The following is a 16217-nucleotide window of genomic DNA, read 5'->3' as shown; positions in this document are numbered from 1 at the left end:
AGTGGATAACTTGTCAATTTTTCTTCTAATACAGTTGTTTTAATTGGGGTTCTGGCTAGGTCCCATAAATCTTGGGCCTTGATGACGTGGGAACGAATGTCGTGAGTCGGGCCTGAAATGAAGACCATTCATTGGTGAATTTCGGGCTTGTGCAAATCTAAATGGGACTACTTGCCTGGGAGAACGGACATTCCCAAAATTGTGACGATATCTGATGTACTGAGTTTGCTGACAGTATAGCGCAGGATGGTCACCAAAACATTTGAGACATTTATGAGTGTACAAGCATGGCTTGTCTGAACAAAAACCATTATTATTGAAATTAAAGCACTTTCTCTGACTGAACTGTGCTTGTACATTCTGTATAGGCTGCACGTGTAACATCCATAGAACTGGATCAATAGTCTTTTATCTTAAATTTATATCAATTGACATTTTCAACCTAAATTTTGAATCATAAGTTGACCAACCTGTGTGCTTTGATGCTGCATACCTGATGTTTACTAAGTATTGGAAAAGATTTTGAACCTGATGTGGATATTTTTGAATATAAATTGACATGAAAACAATAAATGCGTCTGACCAATTCTCTATTTTCTCTAAATTTGTAACAGACTTATTTTCGACAGTCGTCAAAAACACCTCCCCGTTTAATACTTGTACTTTTTGCTTACTTCCAGAATTGCCTGGGTCTTTTTTAATTAAAACTTGTTAATCAATATATTGATTATCCCAAATTTTTTGTTTAATTGTTATTGGCACATGAGCTGATAATAGGCCATCTGAATTACAAAATAAGTCACCTTGATGATTCTGTGAAGGTAGCGGGATTGCCGCTTGGACACCTGATAATCCACTCGTCCCTGCACCTTCCTGTTTTACGGGCTGAACAACTCCCCCCAGTTACACCCCTCGTCCCTGCATCTTCCAGGTTGACGGGCTGAACATCTCCTCCACCTTGATTGTTTCCTTTCCGTTTTTGAGCGACTTGGTGTGACAAAGATGTATTCTTTCTTTTTGCAGGCATCGTTCCTCATAAAACAGAAATGGAAATAATTGTTTAGTATATTAAATGAATCAATTATGTTTATTTTAATTTTACAATAAAATAAAAACCATTAATCGCGCTAAAACAAAGAAATATAGCGATTTATAATCAACCTGTGCTAAAAACCACCTCCGAATAAAGACACAGCTATAAACTTGTTTCGAAATGTCACCATTTAACAATAATAGGATAGACTTTACTGTAATATGGACATTTGAAATTACCCTTAAAAACAGTAGCGGCATACGAAATCCGCAACTCCGGGTTAGGAGTCCACAGCTCTACTTGTACACACAGTGCCTTCTTTGATTAAATTACAAATGAAAATATATCTAGTTGTATAGAAGCTATAAAGATACTATATTGACTTATATGCAATGGTCATCCGAATTGCGCACTGTCCGAATACAGAAGTAACGGACGGGATCAATCATCTGCTATTAATTAGTGGCCTCTAAAATATTCGTGACTGGCTGTTTAAGACAGATATGACATCCTAGAAAGCCATGTTTATGCGATATGCAGATATCACAAAGATCAACATACAATAACTTATTTCAAAACATGTAGCATCACTAAAGGTTCGAAATGATTCACATTATTTGCGGCTAGTTTATATAGCATTTCATCTTGTCAAAATAACATTGAAATGTACTTACTTGCACTATGATATCCACGTGTTGGTGACGTAATAAAATGAAAAACGTCATTACAAATTTATTTGAATTAAAAATTAAAGATTAAAATCAGCAAATTTGTTATGATTTTCTTTATGCTAAATCAATAGATGTAAAGTATACAGTGTATTCATAAATTCTTTCAGGTGCTGGCCACGTGGACGTAACATATTTTTAGACAATTCAAAGTATTTCTATTTAAACCTGCAAAATTTATACATTATTAATAAACTAATTTTGTCGTCTAAATTTGTGAGGATATCTTGAAGTTATTAGAAATTGTTTAAAGAAATATTTAAAGAAATTCTTGGTAAATGTTTGAATTAAAGTAAGAAACTGCTTTGTACCTCTCTCTCTGAGAATCATTTCTTGTTTTTTTTTTTTTTTTTTTTTTTTTTTTTTTTTTTTTTTTTTTTACTTTTTAAAACTCTAATTTATTAATTATGTGTCTCCAAACAGCTGGGTCATAACCTCCCGTCATAAAATGTTTTATAATTTTACCAAATACAGTTGGTTGCCTTGGTTATCGTTTAAAGCTCTCCACATTTTAAAATCCTCGGATATGACCAGACGATATAATTCCAAGGAAAATCCTTACCAGGAGAATCGGATTCATGGTAATAACCAGATTAAATTTGATAAGCACAACAGGTTTCAGTGTTTGGATGCAGTTGTTGTATAACTATTTTCTTCACTGATAAGTGAACATTATTATATTTTTGTAACAATGTCTCTAAAAATTATGACTTGGCATGCAACTGCGTATATGTCTCGTTGTTCATAATTGTGTGAAATTGTAAAAGAAAAGTTAATTGATATATACGAGGTAAGATCTTTGGCTACATGCATATAATCATATTTTATAATATTACCTAAACAGTAACTATAAAAGTTATTTAGTGATCAATGTTTTTGTGCATTTTAACCGTTGCCTTAGTAAAAGTGGTGTTGCAATTCTTTAGAACATAGGATATGACAAATTTGTTATACTACAATCAACGGACGCCAACAGAAAACAGTTCTTGTGTACATGTTTCTATTAGTAATAAGTAATGGTTCCCTTTTCAGCACTGGAGATATTGATGGTGTTTGTACTATTATGTGATATGTTTCGGCCGAAATTTGTTTCAGATACAACAAAATCATTTTATATTAGATCATATTTTAAAAACAATAGATGTTTAACACAGTAACATATAACAAGATTCAGTTACCGTAACTTGAATCGATATGCATTCAACAGTTTTCTCCTATCCTTCAGGCTAACAAAATGTTTTCGGTCTAGGTTAAACTTCTCTCAAGATTGTAAAGATTATAAAATCATTAGACAGAAACGTTTGCATCTGCAGAATTTTTACTGGATGCCGTTCAGGCTGTAAATATAAATTTTAAATAAAAAATAAGCTAGAAAGGATGAGTTATTGTCAAGCAAAACACTTTAATTAGAAATTCATTTTGCTTTTTATGGTTATACAAATATCACTTTGTTATATCACATGTTTTTATATTCTAATATGTCATGCAAACTTGGAATTGTTTAGTGTCACGCTAAAACTTTTATCATATGATGGCTTATTTCCACTTTATATGTAGCTATTTTGCCATGATATGTGTGTTTTAAATGCTTCTGATAACATTTCTAAATACATTAAATAAGGGGAGCAAAATGCAACCCCTTACTGACTGAGTTGTACGAAAGTACAGGAACTTTAAGACGGCAGATTATACAGTTGAATATTGAATATGAAAATGTGTCCCTTTTTCATGAATTATTGTTATATTTGCAGATATTTTTGTGAGAGTGGGTTGACGATAATTATGTCAATGAGTTGTAGCACTGAAATAATATTAATCTGGAAAAAAAGAAGATCGGCACTGTGAGTGATATAGAGAAATATCTCACTGATATTTTTCAGTATTTCACCAGTTAGCATCTGTATGAGAAATGATTATCAAATCACAGCGGATAGTCGTGGGTAGGCATTAGAGATATTGCCGTATTTATGGCCGATAGAGAGTTAACAGTTTTTTCCTTTGATTTTATCTGGTGACCTAGTTTTTGACCCCACTTGACTCAGATTTAAATTCACTTATAGATTATCAAGATTTATATTAAGTTTCATTACGATATGGTCATACATGTGGCCTCTAGAGTGTTAACTTGCTTTTCCTTTGATTTGACTTGGTGACCAAGTTTTTGACCCATTTGACCCAGATTTGAACTCGACCTAAATATCACCAAAAACACATTTTGAAAAAAAAAGTTTCATTAATAAATGGTCATAAATGTGGCCTCTAGAGTGTTAACTAGGTTTTCCTTTGATTTGACCTGGTAACCTAGTTTTTGAACCCAGATGACCCAATGTCGAACTGGTCCAAGGTTTTATTGAGGGTAATATTCAGACCAAGTTAAATTAAGATTGGACCAAAATGTGATCTCTAGACTTTTAACAACCTTTTCCTTTGATTTGACCTGGTGACCTAGTTTTTGAGCCCAGATGACCCAATATCATCTCGTCCAAGATGCTATTGAGGGTAACATTCTGACCAAGTTTCATTAAGATTGGACCAAAAGTATGACCTCTCAGTGTTAACAGTCAAATTGTTGACGACGGACGACAATGACGGACGACGGACACAGGGTGATCACAAAAGCTCACCTTGAGCACTTCTTGCTCAGGTGAGGTAATAAACCCTCATTTTTTTCCTCGAATGGCACTTCTGTTTGTAAAATGGGGTCTTATTTCATTCGCAGAATGTATTTTCAGTAAAATAAGACAAGTTTCATGTTAAAGTCCATGTGTTTATGGCAAATACAAAGACAAAACTAAAATAGAGCTGTTTACTGTGCGACGCTGTCAAGAAAGCGATCCACAAAGGATTAGTGGATTAAATCTGGCGCCGTTTCACTTCAAATTTTCTGTTCATATTTTCACACCTTATTAATTGCAGTTGCGATTATATATTTGTCTCAATGGTTTGAAATTCTAGAAAATATAGTCTTGTATGCGACACATCGTCGCATTACGGTCTCATGATGGTGAACATTTGTGCCAAGTTATTTCAAAATCCCTTAATGCATAAAGACACGAAAAACAGACCACCTTTAGGTGTCACTTTAAAAAGAAAAAGGAAAATAATAAGATGGACATTAACTACATATGGCCGATGTTTGTATGTAAACTTTGAGAGAGGTAGGTGCAATAGCATCGAAGTAATTGCACGACCAAATATATGAGGACACATATACAAACAGACCGAACAGACAGACCGCATGGTGACTGCTTCATACCACCCTCCTTCAAACATTGTTTGCGGGTTCTAAATATGAAGAAACACTACATGAGCATAGGAAACGCCGAAATTTTATAAAGATGTCACTCACAAACAGGCATACAGTCTTTTTACCAAACTTGCAAGCATTTGTACAGTAATTAAGCAAGCGTGCATACAGTCAGGAAATAACACCGAATCTTCTTTCATTTACGGTTATAAACAAACTGGAGAATTTATCAATGATTTCATTTAATTTTACCAAACCAGTATTGTTTCTTTATCCATGAAACAGTGAAATTTACATGTAGGTCATTTTTCAAGCAAGAAAATAAGTACTTTTGACGCCGACAATGTACAATTTCTGGACAAAATCAGTGATAAATCGAGTTGTTTTTTTTTTGCTATAATTCTACCTGTCATCGGACTAACACATTATATACAGAAAAAAATTATGTTTGGCTTCCAATAAAATGTAAATATATATGCCTTCAAAGCAAATCAGTCACTTTAAAATGCTGTTTTTCAACTTTTAGCTGTCAGTTTATTGTTTTGATCACTCGCAAGAGGAAGAGGGGGAATACAGTCGTTTATAGGGTGTGATTTGTCTTATTTGAACATGTAAGCATGTAATAAATAGAAAATTCGTTGATCTTCACAAATAAGCATAAAATAAAAAGAAAATATGTTTGTTTCCAGTGAGTTATCGAAATATATATTCACCGATAAGGGAGACAATTCTGATATTTTCACTCAGGCTCCGCCATTCTGAAAATATTCAGTTGTCTCCCTTATTGGTGAAGATGTAATTTGATATCACACTGCAAACAAATAAATATCCTCTATATTATTACCTGTAACAATTATCTTTTAACAAAGTTCTCTTGCACAAATTGTGCACATGCGTGCGTGTGCGTGTGTGTGATGAGGGGGTTGGGGGCGGGGGGTGTAAATTAACTTAATTAACTAGCATTAGACTAATATTCATTCAATTCAATGTGTTGTTTTACAAAGTTTGTAAATAATATTTCACTGTAATTTTTCTTTATCATAACACCTTGTCAAAAGCTTGTATTGCCAAAAACGGTACGGTGTTAAACATGCCTAATACAAGTAGGAAAAGAATTGGAGAAGAAATAACTTACAAAAGAAATGCAGTGCAAGTAATAGGTGTAATCAAGCAAAATGCTAGATACAAATAATGAAGATTATCAATTGAACATAACGTCTAATACACAAAAAAAGAAATGGTCATTAAATCTGCGCAGTAATTTTATTTTGAGCAATAGAATAACTTTCCTTATGAGGACTGACTTAGCTTAGTTTATGGTAAAAGCGACTGGGGTCATGACCACGCCTTCTCATATCGCACCAATACTGAATTCTCATGGAAGCGGTCTCGAGAGTGATTTAAATAGGGTTGAAGCTTTCATCACACTCGAGTAAAATAAATTGGTATAAACTAAACTAAAACTAAATCTCCGGAATTATTCTGTTAAATAATATTACAAACGAACGAACGAGAAACGCAAACATGTGTTTATTTTGAAGCATAATAGTATAATCAAATCAAAAATAGTAAGTCTCAACCCCTGTGAAATTTTAAAGAGAAGTTCATGAACAATTCTTGCAGTTTTCGTGAACAAAGTTCTAGAACTGTGTCAAAAGTGTTCTTAAAGTGTTCTCGTACACTTAAAGCACTTTTTAAGAAATGTTAAATTAGACAAATTTCAAGTCAAGAACTCTTTGTTCTTAAATTGTTCCTTACAGAAGATCTCGAACTGTTCTCGAACACTTCATAGGACTCAATACAAGTACAATTCATTAACTGTTCATGAGCTAAAGTTCTTAACCTGTACCTGAAAGGTCCCTACAAGTGTCCCATTTAAAAATTCTTAAACTATTATTGAGAGGTTACTGAAAATAAGATGAACAGATCTAACCCAGTTCTAGTCCAAGTAGACAAGAACTACGCAAAAGTAAATCACTTGATATATTAAAAAAATCTTGACATCGTATTTCAGAGACTTCCTGGCATTGCTTTAAATTTTTTGATAATTGTTTTTGTAAGGTTTTACATTTCAACACTTATATTTTCAAGGTTTGTTAAATTAAATGTACTTGCTGGTACAGGCTCTATGGGTTGGGTGATGTGTGGTATTTCTTTTTTATTTAAATATTAAGTGATGGCACCATTAACCAGGGGTTTGAACCTCTATATACAGCCCGTCTGGGCGTACCATGTAAGGCTTTAAGCACTGGTATTCGGAAATAGGGGTAAAATGGCCTCAGGGGACAGGGTGCAGTCATGACTGTTTGTTTAAATGAATTCATTATCATCATCATCATCATCATTATTATTATTAATAATAATATGTACAAAGCCATTGAATATATCATTGTATAGAAATATAGGCGTTTAATCAAATGTTTCAGTTTCAGTTTCAGTTTTGGTGAAGTTTTTAAAACGATTAATGGAACATTCCTGAATATCCCCCACCAACACCAAACAATTCTTGTACAGTTCATAGCCAGCTAAAGAACAGTTTAGGATGTCGCCAGTTTTTTAACTGTTCTCTAACATTTCACCATCTGCAATTCCTAATCTGTTCCTAAAAGGTTACTGCCCTGTCGAAAATTTTATGATCTGTGCATGAAAATTTCATGAATTGAAAATGGGACTATTTTCTGTTCATGATCTAAATCATGAACTGTTCATGAACACATTTTGCAGATGATCTGTGGTCTTAAACAGACTGCCAAAAGTTACTTTTCAAGTTTTTACAAGTTTGTAAAAGCTGGAAGCGGCCCGTTTATTAGACTGAACCTGAAAAACATGCAAAATACATATACTAGTATACCACCGATCAGTTACGCAAAAATAGAAACAACTCTTTAGTTTTATATATTGTAATATCTGGTTCTCAGTTTGCCCATGCCTTTTGCAGTTTCTCGCACAGAAACCAAGGTAAAAAAACTCCCACTGATTCGAAAACTTCGATCTTTTTCGTTTTGTTTTTGTTTTAAATACTTTAGTAATACTGACCCGTATTATTTGTAGGGATGAACATATGAAAGGTCAATGTCACAGTTAGCTTTTTTTCATATCAATATATTGAACATTATTTGCATACAAGCTTCGTATAATGTTTTCTTTAGTTCATTAAGGGTCAATGTTATAGCGCTATAGTGACATGGAAACGGTGAATTGTTCCTGATCAAATTCATGGCTAATGTTATGACGATCAGTTTTAACTTAATAGCAGAATTGCCTGTGGTCAATAGATTTCTCCTTAATCTTTGTAGCGATAAGGTCTCGATCAAAATGGAAACCTTGAGAGGCTGGAATCTGTATCTTGTAAATAACAGAAATACACTTATACCTACAGCCTATTCAACTTTATACTGTGATTGTATGTGGTCAACAGATAATCTTTATAGTTCTTGAATTCATCAGTTCATGGTCAACGTAACAACATAACATGATACAGAAAAGTACATATCTAATTTCCTCTGACATGACATCATGTACGCATATGTGTTTCTTGTGTTACAAAAAAGCTCCTATTTAATTGTTGCTGTTAGAGTTAGTTTACATATAGTTTCTCATATAAACTTATATATATTATAAATCATTTACCATTATATTTTCAAACAGAAATAAAAAACTTGCATCATAAACAAGGCATGGCTTTATTCTCCAAACATAATTATATCTTTTTGTTATGACTTGACTGCATATCAATTAACTTTTTCGTTACAATGAAACGGTATGTGGAGACATATGCTTTTACTAAGAGCAATTTCTAGTTGAATCACGTCTACAGAACAACATGAACATCCTGAATAGCTTTATTTCTTTCTATTTTAGCTTTCTACGGAAATGTGAGTCCCCGCATTTATCAGTCAGATAGCCTTGACAAAAAATAAATTAGCATTATCTAAGATAGCGTTGATACAATACATATTAAGATTGTCAATTCTCAGTCTCTTGATGATTTAAGCATTTCATTAGAAACGAACAAAGATGTTTTCTAATTACTAAATAAGTTATAACAGATCAGTACATAACCTTATTTACAGTGTCAATTCACAAAGATTACTTTATTCACCTTTTCCATACTTCTATACTTAGACATCTTTTGATTCTCAATATTCGTAAGTTAAAAGATTCCTTTCTATGTCACAAAAACACTTTTTATTACATGAATTGAACGTGTATTAAGATATGGGCACTTGTCTCGTTTGTATGGATTGTATGACCATCTTTAGAGGGATAAGTAGTTCATTATCATTAGATGTTTATAGCGAGCGTAGCTCGCGAGCTATTGCGCGAAGCGCAATTGCGAGCGCGTAGCTCGCCTTACGGCAATGTGTAGGCGAATATAACAAAGGTGTGCCGAATGGGGCAAAAAGTGATGTAGCTGTAAAAAATTTTCCTCTCGTCTGGGCGCCGCCATTTTGGGTGCCGCCATTTTGTTCTACTTCCGTCAAAGTCGGGAAAATTATTTTCTTTTTTTTTTTTAATTTATAATTACAGAGTTACAATCTCTATGTTCTTTAGGTGTCTTTTTAAATTTTTGAAAAAAGTTATGTTATGGAAATAATTTCAATTTTGCTTTTATTTTACAAAGTGCGTGTCCCTAGAGGACAGGTGCTCACAGGAAATGCTTTGTTGGCAGTGAATACAGAACTTCATTTGATTGCTGAATATTATCCATCACTCAAAAATAATGCAAGAAAGATTTCCAGTTGGTAGAAAAAAATATGAGTTTCTTTTAAAAGATCAAGCATTGGCCAGAACATGGGATAAAATGTCATAAATAAGCATAAAGCCATAGACACAGTGTATAGACTCTCTGTACGCCCAAACGGAAGTCGCCAATAACTAGGCGTTCACTTTCGTTTTTCAAATTGTTGGAAGCTGTCGGTAGTAATTATTTTTATGTTTTTCTGTGGCTATTTGAAATAAATATTCTTCTTGTATATATTTTTCAATGTATGATAAATGTCTCTGCAACAAACTGTCGTTAAATAGACGCTAACACATGAAAATAAAACGTATTTTCACCAAAAACACAACTGGACATAGCAAAAGACGATGCATTCAGGCTAAAATGCCCGTTATTTAGGAAGTGCGAAGGAAATACGTGTCAGAACCGCTTCTGAATGTTACATTATCAATCCATGCACATGAGTTTATACCTACAAGTATGAATTTACAATCCTAAATAGTTGAAATATTGTTTAATTCAACATGCATCTGAATTAGGCACTGGTCGCCTAGTCGCAAAACTTTATATAAAAACTGTTCCACTATTCGCCAAAACACTGTGCGCCTATTCAATAACGAAGTGTTTGGACTTGCAGGCTCTATACACTGTACTCCTTGAATTAAGAAATATAAATTTTGTATTGTATTTTACTTGCGACTGTGAAACAGTATTTATTAGTCTGTTTCACCAACGATGTCCTTGTCTTGGACAAGAAATAAAATCTTTATACGTGTTTCCGCTAACATTCGAGAAAAATATATATTTATTTCGCTCAGTTTGACGGACACTTTGTTTGTCTTTCTTTTTTTCTTTGTTTTTTAACTCGACTGTTCGAGAATAGGGGTGCTATTCTACTCGCCTCGGCTTCCGCGCTGGCTTTCTTGGTTAAATTTTTTCGGCAACCTTTTTTGTCACATCTTTTTTACTTTTGCTTAAACCTTACTGTATATTCGCATAAACATTGTGCAGCATACAAACGAAGCCTTTTTATGCAGGGTCCCTGTGTCCATTATACCCAAGGTCAATGTCACTCAAGGTATTGCACTTAGTGTTTGACATTATCTTTTTTGAATTTAAGCTACGCCTACAGACACACGCGATATGAATGTTTATACGTGTTTCCGCTCACATACGAGAAAAATATATATTTATTTCGCTCAGTGTGACAGGACACTTCATTTTTTTCTTTGTATTTTTAGCTCGACTATTCGGGAATAGGGGTGCAATTCTACTCGCCCCAGCTTCGGCGTTGGCTTTCTTGGTTAAAAGTCTTAAGGCAACCTTTTTTTCGTCACATCTTTTTTACTTTTGCTTATTCCTTACTGTAACTTCGCATAAACATTGTGCAGCATAGAAACAAAGCCTTTTTCTTCTGCAGGGTCCCTGTGTCCATTATACCCAATGTCAATGTCACTCAAGGTATTGTACTTAGTGTTTGAAATAACTTTTTGAATTTAAGCTCCGCCTACAGACACACGCACTGTCTGCCTGGTTGCTTTGTACAGTCAAAGTGTGCAATGAAAATGAGTCCCGCTCATCTATCTTTCAAGACAGGTGGTAGCTTTATTCATATTATTTATACATGTAGATCAACTGATGTAATCACTAGAAGCCAGGTCATTTTCAGTTTGTTCTGTAGCGAATACTCAATAATTATGAATGAAAACGAAAAAGAACCGAGTGTTAGCTTCGATCTGCTTGATTTTGAATGATATCAGCGATGCTTTAGAGCCGAATATTAAAATAAACAGAAATTACCAGTTACCGCGCCGACGGCAACTGTTTTTTTTTTCTGTGAGAGATGATAAAGTTCCCTTCGTAAAGTCCGAACAAGTCTCTGAGATGCCGAAAATTGATCAAACACTGAGTTGTGCCACGTAACGATTAAATGAATCATGCGCTAGTGATTAATGTGTAACGAATCAAGTCATTATTGCAAAAATCAATTTCAAACACTATGCAGGTTAGAGTTTATTAGTACGCACTTACTAAATTGAGTTAGGCGCACAGCTGCGCCGTGCTAGACCAATTTATTTTGATAAATACTTACTAATAAACACCAACGAAAAGCGGAATCGAAACTGCAGTAATAGCATTTAAACTGGTCCATGACTGTTACGAAAACGAAAGAAGTTATAACTATTATATTTTAACTTTTGGTTATCATAAAACAAAGTCAAAACATTGAAATATAAGAATGAAAAGAAGTTTTGAATAGGCGTACAGTTTTTCGACTAAGCGTTCAGTCCGGATTTTAAAAATTGCGACTAGTGGGCCAGTAATACATCGAATAGTGGGACAGTGTAATTGGCACATATGTCTCTGAAAAACACATTTTCCTAAAAGCGTATTCGTTACCATAGAGTCATGCTGGTATTTATCGACGCGTAAGATATTTATCTTTGAATTAGCAAAAGTTTCAATTCTTTGCAAAAGCTTGAGATACATGTATTTCAAAGAATTGACAGTTTCATTACAAAATCGAACAAATACCCACGCGTGATTTGACTTGAAATTAAGTATATTAAGAGTTTTAACAGGCGTGTTTGGTATCTACGTAAACAGTAAATCCATATCGATATGTAAAATAAAAAATACACTTACTTCATGCTATATTAACGAAATAAACAATGAAAATCCAAGCCATCCGCGACAGCAAAAAATTGTGTTTTGATTTCTGAACGCCTAGTTTTTGGCGACTTCCGGTTGGGCGTACAGAGAGTCTATACACTGTGATAGAACGCCACAAACAGGTAATGACGTCGCCGTGACACCGGCTTTCCATAAATTTTGCAACGTATGATATTTGCTGTTGCAGGTATAATGACACTGAATGTTTGTTTCTTTTCAAGTGAATAGGTTCTCGGAATTGTTTTAAGCAGTGAATAGTTTCTTTACCGTTTAAGCTACGCTCGCTCAGAGGCTTTGCCTTTTTCATATTATGTGGAACCAATGTCTTCACACTTCTGTAATAGATATTATGATAAAAGTGAATGTCTGTAGAATAAAATGAATGTTTTGCCTGCAAAAACCGTTTTCAAGGGCAGGTAACTCTTTTTCAGTACCGGTGACCTATGATTTTTATTGCATATTTTTTGTTTCTTAGATAATTGTCCTTGTGGCAACGTTAAATGTCACAACGCCGCTAAATGTCGCAACCACCGTCAAATGTCGCAAGGTTGACGTTAAATGTCGCAACCAAAATGTCGCAAAATCGTCTGCCGCTATATGTCGCACCTTTAACGTTAAATGTCGCAAAAATTTACCTACCGTTATATGTCGCAATACCACGATAAATGTCGCATTTCTATTTGACACTATGACTATCAAATTCATTGTGTATTTTTACTTTTTGAGGGAAGAATATTAACAGGTTTATGTAATACAAATAATTTCTTAATGATAAGTGTTGTAACGTATAGCAACAAGCGGGCTTTGTTGGTCTTAGATCGCTCACCTGAGTTCCACACTTTGCTTGAACAGTCACGCAAGAAAAGTATTTATTATTTTGTAATAGGGCCAGTGTTTTAGGACAGTAATATTCTGAGGTTTCTTCTAAGTAAATACGATTTGATAATGAGATTGTATGTTTGTGGGGGTTGGGTATGGGTGGGGAACGGGGTGGATAACGACACAGAAATCTAAGACACAAACACACCGCACCAAGACAATTAATAGAAAATATAAATATTTACATTTCTGAAGGGGGTGGGGAGCGAGGGGGGTTATGTGTGGGTAAGCGGAAAAGTAGGATAATTAGGGGAATGAGACTAAATCAAATAATTTTAAGCGACTAAAAGTAAAATAATATCAAAATTCCCGCTTTACCTAAAAAAATGTACAGAGGGCCAAACTGGATCTTTCCCCGCCATTGAAGCTTGATAGCCAACTTGTGATTTTAAATGTAAAACTCCAAAAAAGAAACGAATCCGTGGCTGCTCAATAGAAAATCTTCGTTTTCTACAGCTGGTACAAAACAGTTACAGTCTTCGTGTCGCGTGTTAACATCCAGTTGTTGTAACATGCCCGGATCGCGGCCTGAGCCGATCCCCCACCCCCAACCCCACCCTTGTTGGCTTAGTAGTGACTTATACTCATCTAAGTTGCCCCCGATTTTTTTGGAAATAATATTTTCTCAAAATGTAGACCCAAAACGCCCCAGAAGCGAACATTTTGTACTTATATTTCAAAAATCCCCAATGGGGCAGAACCTTTGACCCCTTAAAATGAGGGGAGTACTCCTCCAGCACCGGAGGCAACCATTATATACCTGATTTTCAAACTGTCCCGGGGAGAACCCCTGAGCCCTCGAAAATGGCAGGGATAACCCCTCCCATACACCGAAATTTTGAACAAAAAATGCAATAAAGTCCAGCATCCACATTCCTGTATTCAAATTATAAAGGGGAAAGAAACCCTAACCAACTAAAATAAGGGGAATGCCCTCTAGTAAGTACCTCAAATAAATAGACAAAATGCCACCACAGGCAGCATTTCAATACCTGTCATAAAAAACTTTCCACAATTACGGATAGAGGAACCCGTACTATCGCACGTCGCCGGTGACGCTTTTGTTTTAATTGGTGTCCCCCTTCCCCCCCAACCCCACCTCCATCAACAATTTCTGGCCCCCGGGCTGTTGTGTAACGAAATTCAGGTCGACTCAAGACATGCGATACAACGCGAGCTTAATATCTCATGAGCTAAACAGGACTCCATAGAATTGCATAGTTCAGACCTGAAATAAATTTAGTACTGTGGCGAGTACTACGTTAGTGCTCAAACCTATAAATATAGAATATATAACGTATGTTTGTGCGGGACCACTAGAAAAGCAAACGTTGCAGATTAGAGTGAAAGGTCATTTTCAGCCCTTCCCAAATCAACACATTGCATACTGATGAATGCAAGCATGCAAACCAATCTTATCTCTAAGTTGTAAAGGACTGTTTAACTCTTATTTTGCTGTGCGACATTTAGCGTTGGAGTTGCGACATATAACGGTGGGCAAATTTGCGACATTAAACGTTAAAGGTGCGACATTTAGCGGCAGACGATTTTGCGACATTTAGCGGTGGTTGCGACATTTAACGTCAACATTATATAAATATCATATGGCAGCGTATGTGACATTGATATTGTCAACCCGAGGGCAGAATGTCACCCGAGGCGAAAGCCGAGTGGTGACATTCTGTTTCGAGGGTTGACAATATCAATGTCGCACACGCTGTCATATGATATTTATTTTATTATGCCGAACAAAATTAAGCACATAAAAAGTTTTAAAAATGTTTTTAATTAATTTAAATCAACAGTTTCATCTTTAGCTCGGTAATTACCTGTGTACACACTGAATAGTGACGTCATTACAATATGACATTGTGTACAAGGGAGGCAATCATTTTGGCTAAAAAATTATAGCAGTTATTTGCCCTTATATGACATTCAAAATATCAGCGCGGTCACATGACTTGACAGTCACTTTCGCTTGGTCACGTGTCAAAAAGGTTGAAAATGTTTCTGATAGTCAAAATATCTCTTTTTCGGGTAATGGGATTTTACCATTGTAGACAAAAGTGAGGTATAATAATGCGACATATAACGGTGGTTGCGTCATTTAGCGGCGTTGCGACATTTAACATTGCCACAGTCCTTCAATATCCAAAGTTTGAAGAAATTCTACTATTGGGAAAAATTTCGCCCATCTCATATAGAGGGAATTCTAGAGTAAGCCTTTATGCGTAAACATTCAAATTCATTGTATATAACAGAATGCAACATAACTCAAATGTTCTTACAATATGACGTATTTATTTTCTGTATAGTTAAAAGGTCTTTTTCTCTGCATGTATATCGCTATCAGCTTTATTGATATTTAAAGGACAAATTTATACCCATTCATGATGTGATTGACGGGCGAGTTTCTTGTTTGTTCGCTGCAGTTATTCGTGGTTTTAACTTTATACATGATCAGGAAGGATGTTTGAATCAAAGAATAATTGCGAATGTTAGCAACTCAATTTTTTCCGTCCTTGTTATAGAGAGAGATACTAAAACGTTATACCAAGTGACAGTAGCAATAGATTAGTTTATACTAATTTGTTTTAGCTCGATTGTGATGAAAAATTCAAGCTTATTGGAACCACTCTCGAGTCCGCTTCCTGGAAAACCCAGTACTGGTGTCATATGAGAAGTCATGGTCGTGACCCCAGTGGGGCTCGAACCCAGACCCCTGGATTGAGCGGCCGACACCTTATCCACTAGACCACCGCAATAGATTATGAGTAAAAGGTTAAGGTAAAAATTGTTGTAAACGAAAAACAACATAACACGCACATTAACCATTGGTAAACAACTAGGATTAACCGTTGATATATTAATCTTCTTAAAGATTTAAATAATAATTATATTTAACCTGACAGAGTCGATATCACACATCACTTT

The sequence above is a fragment of the Mercenaria mercenaria genome, chromosome 1, assembly GCF_021730395.1.
Source record: "Mercenaria mercenaria strain notata chromosome 1, MADL_Memer_1, whole genome shotgun sequence".
Classification (NCBI taxonomy): domain Eukaryota; kingdom Metazoa; phylum Mollusca; class Bivalvia; order Venerida; family Veneridae; genus Mercenaria; species Mercenaria mercenaria.
This window is presented reverse-complemented; position numbering follows the sequence as displayed.